An 8,576-nucleotide genomic window follows, 5' to 3' on the forward strand; every position below is an offset into this window, starting at 1 on the left:
AGACCATGATGTGGACATTTCCTTAACAACTCCGTGTACCTCTCACAAGCTTCATGAAGTGATTCATCATTGCCTTGCATGAAGAGATAATGTCGTTTCTCATTTTTGCCATCTCTTCTGTAGAAGTATTTTGCAAGAAACTTTTGAGCTAATCCGTCCCATGTGGTGATTGTCCCAACTGGATGTGACATCCAACCTTTTGCTTTATCTCTCAGTGAAAATGAGAACAATCTCAGCCTAATTGCATCATCATTCATTCCATTAACCTTGATGTGTCACATATCTCTAAAGCTAGCGATAGCAAAATTAGATCCTCATATGAATTTCCACCAATTGGACTGACTATTGGATAATCTGAATTATGTCGGCTTAATCTCAAAGTTCACTGCATAAGTGGCCTTGTAATACCATAATTGCATTCTTGCACCGTTGGTATGGCATAATCCCTCAACGTTCTATGTCTTCTACCATGATCTCCACTGCACTACAAGAAACATTTAATTAACTTAACTACAAAAAAAAAAAAAAAAAAAAAAAAAAAAAAAAACTACAAAGAAAGAACTCAAGCTTAAAACTATACAATATTTATGATTAACTACAAATGAAATAAAAGCTTCAATTTAGCACTACACTAGATACTATCAATATTAATATAACACTATCCCCGGCAATGGCGCCAAAAACTTGATGCGTGTTTTCTACAACATGCAAATAGCAAGTGCACTAGTCGCACAAAGTAATAAAGTGATGAGTGAGTATCGTTCCCACGAGGATAATGTTACTAAGTAATGATTTCTCTAGTTTAAGTCCTAATTGAAGCAACATAAATTGGATTGATGGAAAATTAAAACTAAATACAAATTAAATAATATAAATGATGATAATGAAATTAAAGCAAACCCAACAACTTAACTAATTAAACAATGCTAAAAATGCTAAGGTGTTGATTTCACCTAGATACGCTAACCCAAATCATAGAATCTATTACCCAAGTTCTAATTCCTTGATTGAAATCGAATTCCCTAAGTTTAAAACATACCTTCTCAGGCTACATTTCCCTACTTATCCCTATCAAGCTTCCACACCCCAACATGATTAATAGTTCAAAGTCTTTTAAGCTTTATGGATTTCTATCTAGATTTCATAGATCCTAAACCTATCTCTAGCGTTTGCTAATCTACGTATTTATCTCAAGAGGCACAATCACAATCACTTCTCAGTATCATTATGAACAATACACATTTGAATGGTGATCAAGCATCCAAAGTCATTAAGCAAAGAGATAAACACTCAATCATGAAATTAAAACTCAAAGTAAATCAATTCATATAATTTGAATCTGTATCAGGATTACATCAAACCCTAGCTAAACACTCAGTTCATACTCAAAAACGAATTAAAATAACAAAAACAAACTGAATCAAGATTCATCATTGAAAAACAAGCAAAAGATGGAGAATCTTCTCTAATTTGAAGCCCAAATCTTCAATAATCTTCTCCTTCCATGGCTGCCTCCCTGACGAACCAAGACTCTTTTCTCTTCCTTTTCACTCTAATTTATACCTCTCTCCCTTAAGGATGAAGCCCTAGCAAGCCAACCGCGTCGTTTTATTTTTACATCGTATGTAGGTTTCACTGCGGCGAGAATTTCGGGCCAAATTTGAGCGTGATAGAGTCTTAATCTGGAAAAGTGTTAAAGATATGAATTTTAGCCCTTTCAATTATATTTCTGGTAGTTCAAGAATCGCACAATCTGAGGTCTACAGCTCAAGTTATGGCAGACATACGGAAGCACGTCCAAAGACATTTTTCTTCTTTCCCAGCGTACTTTTCACGACTTCAAGCCAAGTTTTCACCTTTTTTCCAGTCAAATTAGGAAAAACCTAAAACATGAACATTGTAGCTCTTATTCTTAGCTTTCCAGAGCTTCTAAATTGAGGTCATTCCGAGTTTGCAAGCTCAAGTTACACAGTTTACGCTCAAAACAGTCATTTATGCTTAAAATCATCGTTTAGGCCTGCAAAACAAATTATAAATTAGGTAGCAATTATCCCAAATTGTATGACAAGTATCCTAAATCCTATCGAAATTCAATACAAAATCATAGGGAAAATAGGATTATCATTAGGCAATGTATAAAATTCATTGATGACCTTCGCATTAAATGCCACATCATTACCCCTCATAAACACAGTATCTGTTTCACAATCCGAGAGGTTGGCATAAAATTCTCTCACTAGCAGCTCTACTGCCCTTGTGCGTGCACTCATAAATAGTCCCCACGTCTCCCTTGACTCCAGTCCATAGCCTGGCTCACGGTTAATCCACACTCAGGGTAAATCCTTTATCTTTCCTTGGGCTGCCCCTTCATAACATGTCCGGGCTTGATCACTCACAAATCTGTTGTCCACTTTCTTTCCTTTTCCTTTTCCTTGGACAACACTTTGAGTGGCATTTTTCTAATCTCTCAATCAACTCACAAATTCAGCTTAACAACTCAACTCATTTCACCCTATGACAAACACAATCAACCCTGCATAAAACCACACTTCCAAAAATTTGCACTTAAAACCCCAATTGCAATGTTTCCAAACCTCAACCAAACGCTCCAAATTTAAAATCCACACTCCTCAATACACAATATTCAAAATCAACACTTCCTCCAACTCAAATCCACGTACAATATCACCAAAATTCACAAATTCAACCACAATCAATTTTCAAATCTACAAATCTCAACTCGAAAAATTGTAATTAAAAGCTTGGGAACTTGAAATCTTACCAAACAATGGAGTATTCGCCACCAATTTAGCCAAAAATCACCTATTGCAAAATCCCCAATTTCTTGAACCCACAAATTTCTTCAATTTTTCGCAAAGATCTTGGTTATATTGAGTTCTTTAGTGTTTGAAAGGTTAAGGAGTGAGAGACTTGGTTGAGAATCACTAGGAAGTCTCTGGATTGAAGTTGGAAAATTTTTCTCTCAAATGACTTTGTAAAGTTTTATGAAAAAATGAAAAGTCACGCGCGCTTTTATAAAAACCAGTTTTCGCCGCGGCGAAGAACAAATCTTCGTTGCGGCGAAGTTCTTCATTTTTAAACCCTAAAACCAACCCAGTCGAAGCCGCAGCAAAGGCAAATTCTTCGCCGCAGTGAAAAATTGCAGTAGCAAATCGCCCAGGCGAAGAACTTTCTTTGCCCGGCGAAATTGCCCTTTATGATTTTTGCCCAACTTGCTTGGCCGCGGCGAAACAAAATTCCTCGCCGCAGCGAAAAATTACAGAGACGAATTGCCTCAACGAAAAAGATACTTCGTCGCAGCGAAGTCTGGACTTTTCAAATACCAAATTTTCACAAATGTCTTCGCTGACGAAACATGGACAATTTCGTTTTCCGCCTTATTCAATAACTCACCTGAAACACCCAAAACACCCAAATTAGACTTCATCTACAATATAAGAGAACTAACATTAAAAATAAACAACAACAAATGAAAACACTCGGTTGCCTCCCAAGGAGCGCTTGTTTATAGTGAAAGCTCGACTCTTTTAAGTTCTCATGTTGAAATGTCGAGCCGGAGAAGAATCGACTTGCAACTCATTACTCTCATCGTGTATGGCTTCAACCTCTGGCCATTGACCTTAAATGTGCCTTTTTCTTCATGTGACACCTCCACCGCTCCGAATGGGTAGACTCTTGTAACTATGAAGGGTCCGACCATCTTGACCTAAGTTTTCCTGGGAAAGCCTAAGTCTAGAGTTAACAACAACACTTTCTGACCCATTTCAAGTCTTCTTCCGATATGCTTGTCATGCCACTTCTTGGTCTTTTCCTTGTACATTCTAGCATTCCATAAGCTTCTTGACGAAACTCATCGAGTTCATTCAAATTCAGCATCCTTTCTTCCCAACACTCGTAAATCCATGTTGAGCTGCTTTACTGCCCAATAGGCCTTATGCTCGAGTTCTACGGGCAAGTGCATGCCTTCCCATAAACCATCCTGAATGGAGACATACCAATCAAGTCTTAAATGTAGTTCGGTAGGCCTATAATGCATCATCATTTCCGTGACCAATCTTTCCTAGATGCATTACTGTCTTTCTAAAATTCTCTTCAATTCTCTATCGACAGTTCCACTTGCCCGCTGTGTCTGTGGATGGTAGGTGTTGCAACATTATGTTTTACCCCCATACTGGCCTTAGAATACTTGGTTGCTGTCCTACTTCCCTCTCATGACAATGCCTTAGAATACTTTCCATTTCCTCTTCCGGAACACACCTACATATCATCTAATCAGCACAATGCCTATAAGGAATGACTCTTCCCAAAAATAGTATTTCAAATCTGAGAAACTCCTCTTTTGTTGGAAGGTCATGCCAATGAGGAGCACTCTCGCTGATAAGTATTTTGCAAAATCTGCATACCACGGTGCTTTCTCCACTCTATCAATTTCTCATCCGGGAAAGTTTCTCTGATTTGGGTTTCTTCTCACTTTCCCTGAATTGGTCGTTCATCCTTGACAAATGGTCTCTACCACATTTTCCAACCCTTTCTTACTCGATCTCCAACTCAAACTCTTGTAGCATATGATCCATCTTACAGCCGAGGTTTCGCTTCTTGCTTTGCCATAGGTGCTTGAGTGTTGAATGGTCCGTGTAACTATCACCTTCGCACCTAGCAAATATGACCGAAATTTATCAAAAGCAAAAACCACACTAACAATTCTTTTTCAGTGGTGGTGTAATTCATGTGTCATCAGTGAGTGTTTGCTAGCATATTATTACGTGCAACACTTTGTTTTTCCACTGTCCTAACACTACTCCTAAATCAAATCACTAGCATCACACATCAATTCAATGGTATTCCCCAATCGGGACTGCAATAATAGGTGCAGATACTAATAACTTTTTAGAGTTTGATAGGCATGCATGCATTCATCATTAAAATCAAAGCAACATCTTTAATCAATAAATTGCAAAAGGGTTTAGAAATCTTAGAAAAATCCTTGATGACACCGTCTATAAAACCCCGCATGCCCCAGAAACTTCAACTGCTTCAACATTGGAGGGTGGTGGCAGCTTCTCAATCATGTCCGTCTTTGCTCGATCCACTTCTATTCCATCCTTTGAGATTTTATGACCAAGCACTATTCCTTCCTGGACCATGAAGGGGCACTTCTCCTAATTGAGCACCAAGTTCGTCTCCTGACATCGCTGCAAAACAAAAGAGAGATTAGATAAGCAATTATCAAAGAACGAACCAAAAACAGAGAAGTCATCCATGAAGACTTCTATAAACCCTCCACCATACCTCCAAAGATCGCATCATGCATCTTTGAAATGTGGCTGGTGCTATACACAACCCAAAGGGCATTCTTCGGTAAGTAAAGTGCCATATGGACAAGTGAAGGTTGTCTTCTCTTGATCCTCAGGAGCGATGGCAACTGATTGTATCCCGAATAACCACCAAGAAAAGTATAAGCAGGCCCTTCCAATCTCTCTAACATCTGATCAATGAAAAAGTGGAAAATGATCCTTCCTTGTCGCTTCATTTAATTTCGGTAGTCAATGCACACTCTCCAGCCTGTAAATGTCCTAGTTGGTATCAATTCATTGCTCTCATTCTTTACCACTGTGATACCTCCCTTCTTCGGACCACTTGCACCGGACTCACCCCATGGACTATCAGAAATGTGATAAATTATTCCCACATCTAGAAGTTTCACCACCTCCTTTCTCACCACTCTTCCTTCTACGAAGGTTCAATCTTCGTTGTGGTTGAACTCTAGGCTTGATATATCCTCCAGGAGTATCTTGTGCATGCAAAAGATGGAAGATGCCTCTAATATCCGAAATAGTCTATCCAATTGCTGATCGCTGTTTGCTCACTCCCAAACCCGAATCAATCGCTCTTCTTCCAAATTGCTCAACTTTGAACTGATGATTACTGGGAATGTTTTCGATTCCCCAAGATACACGTATTTGAGGTGGGAAGGTAAGGGTTTCAATTCAAGCTTTGGAGGCTCCTCGTTTCTTTCCTTTGCCTTCTCTTTCTCAAAATCAAATTCCTCAAATTCAAGATCTTGGTTCTCATCAATCGGCTGAAGTGCTTCCAACAATCTAGCACATTCATTCTTTGCTGACTCATCTACCTCTATTGTTCTTGATTGGGCAATACACGCTTCTAGAGGTAGGTGTGGAGTGTTCTTTTCAATGACCTCCGCTACTAGTTTATCCACCACATCAACACTAAACATGAATCTGACTCGGATGGGAACTTCATAGCTTCAAACACATTGAACGTTACTATTTCATCTTGAACCCTCAACAGTAACTTTCCTTCTTGCACATCAATGAGTGCTCTTCCCATGGCCAAAAATGGTCGGCCAAAAATGGTCGGCTCAAAATAAGAGGCATTTCCTTACCCTCTTCCATGTCCAATACAACAAAATCTTCCGGAAAGATAATCTTGTCCACCTTTACCAACACATCTTCAACTATACGCCTTGGATGTTTTATGGACCTATCTGTAAGTTGCAATGACGTGGTCGTTGGTTTCACTTCACCAATTCCCAATCTCCTGAAAACAGAAAAAGGCATTAAATTGATGCTAGCACCTAAATCACATAAAACTCGATCAAAAGTAATATCTCCTATAATGCAAGGAATAGTAAAACTCCTTGGATCTTTGAGTTTCGAGGGTAACTTCTTTTGGAGAATGGCGCTGCACTCCTCTGTCAGCATCACTGTTTCCTCATCCTCTAACTTCCTTTTGTTTGATAAAATCTCCTTAAGAAATTTCGCGTAGCTCGGCATCTGTTGCAATGCATCTGCAAAAGGAATATTAATATGCAATTTTCTATATATTTCAATGAATTTGGAAAACTGCTTATCCTGATTCTTCTTCTTCAGTCTTTGAGGGAATGGCATAGGAGGAGTGTGATGTGCCAATTCTGGTGGTATCTCGGGGAATGGCAATTTCTCTTTCTTCTGTCTTTGTCTCACTTCCCGTTTCTGTTCTTCTTCCCTAGAACTAGATGGTTTCTCTTCAGCAACTATTTCTTCATCTGCTTCCTCATCAGATTCTTCCTTTTCCCTTGGTGGCTTTTCTTCTTCTCTTGATTTTTCCACCTCTTCCAAATCTGTCCCACTCCTCAAAATTATTGCATTTGCTTGCTCAGGTGGGTTAGTCACTGTGTTGCTTGGTAAAGACCCATGTGGTCTCTCATTTAGCTTTTCAGCTAACTACCCCATCTGTATCTCCAAGTTTCGAATGGACGCCCCTTGATTTCTGAAATTAGTTCTCGTCTCATTCATAAAACCTGTGGTCTCTTGCATAAACTTCCCAAACATGTCTTCCAATTTTGTCACTCTTGGGTCTCATGGTTGATTGTTTACCCCTGTTTGGTTAGTTGGCAATGCTCTTTGGTTCCATTGATTATTTTTCTAGTTCTGATTGCCCCAAGACAGATTTGGATGATTCCTCCAACCAGGATTATATGTGTTGGAATATGGATTGTTTGGTTGCCTCTGATTTCTTGCCAAGTAGTTAACCTGCTCTGATGATGACGATGATGAAGCAAATGTGTTCCCCACTTGACAGTCACTGCTCACGTGGTTACCTGCAAAAAAATCACAAGTTAGTTGAGGAGCTTGAATGGAATTTATTTGCATACTTCCCAACTGTTTCTGAAGTGCTGTCAGTTGGGCTGAAATGGCTGTATATGCATCAACTTCATGAAGACCCATAGATGTCTTCGGTTGCACCCTCTCATTAGGTCTTTGATAATTGTTGCTTGCCAGAACCTCAAGCAACTCGTGAGCTTTTTTCGGAGTCTTATTCTGTAGTGCTCTTCCCAAGGCTGCATCCACCATAGTTTGTACATTCACCATCAATCCGTTATAAAATGTTTGGACTTGCATCCAAACTGGCAACCCATGATGTGGACACCTTCTCAGTAATTCTTTGTATCTCTCTCAAGCCTCATACAATGATTCCGATTCTTCCTGTAGAAACGATGTGATATCATTTCTCAGCTTTGCCGATTTTGCTGGAGGAAAGAATTTGGTCAGGAACTTCTATGCCAAATCGTTCCATGTTGTGATCATTCCTGTTGGTAATTCCATTAACCATCCCTTAGCTTTATCCTTCAATGAAAATGGGAATAGTCTTAATCTAATTGCATCATCTGACACTCCGTTTGACTTGAAAGTATCACAAATCCCCAAAAAATTGGCAATGTGTAGATTTAGATCTTCCTTCAAATCCCTCCTGAACTGTACCGACTTCTGGATCATCTGGATGATTGCTGGCTTTATCTCGAAGTTGTTAGCTTGTACCGCTGGTCTAGTAATACTCGACCCACTGCCTTCAACTGTGGGAACTAAGAATTCCCTCAGTGTTCTATTCTCTGCCATCTCTACAACTATTACTTCTGGTTCAACTATAGCTTCTCTTTCTCTTCCTTCTCTGTTCAGTCTTCGAGTGCTTCTTTCAATCTCAGGATCAACAGGAACCACTGGCTGACGTCATGCTCTTCGCATAAACTACACAGAAAAATAGAAAGAGTGAGATCA

The 8,576-nt window shown here is 39.3% G+C and overlaps 2 non-coding genes across 2 annotated transcripts; both read left to right on the top strand.

Annotated features, from left to right (window-relative positions):
- Positions 1 to 106, top strand: LOC116125941. The gene has a single exon (XR_004127411.1). It is a non-coding gene; the product is annotated as a small nucleolar RNA R71 (small nucleolar RNA).
- A 7,826-nt stretch (positions 107 to 7,932) lies between these two features.
- On the top strand, positions 7,933 to 8,039 carry LOC116125944. The gene has a single exon (XR_004127414.1). It is a non-coding gene; the product is annotated as a small nucleolar RNA R71 (small nucleolar RNA).
- Positions 8,040 to 8,576: the final 537 nt, after the last annotated feature.

The sequence above is a fragment of the Pistacia vera genome, unplaced genomic scaffold (genome assembly GCF_008641045.1).
Source record: "Pistacia vera cultivar Batoury unplaced genomic scaffold, PisVer_v2 Contig173, whole genome shotgun sequence".
In the NCBI taxonomy this organism is placed as follows: domain Eukaryota; kingdom Viridiplantae; phylum Streptophyta; class Magnoliopsida; order Sapindales; family Anacardiaceae; genus Pistacia; species Pistacia vera.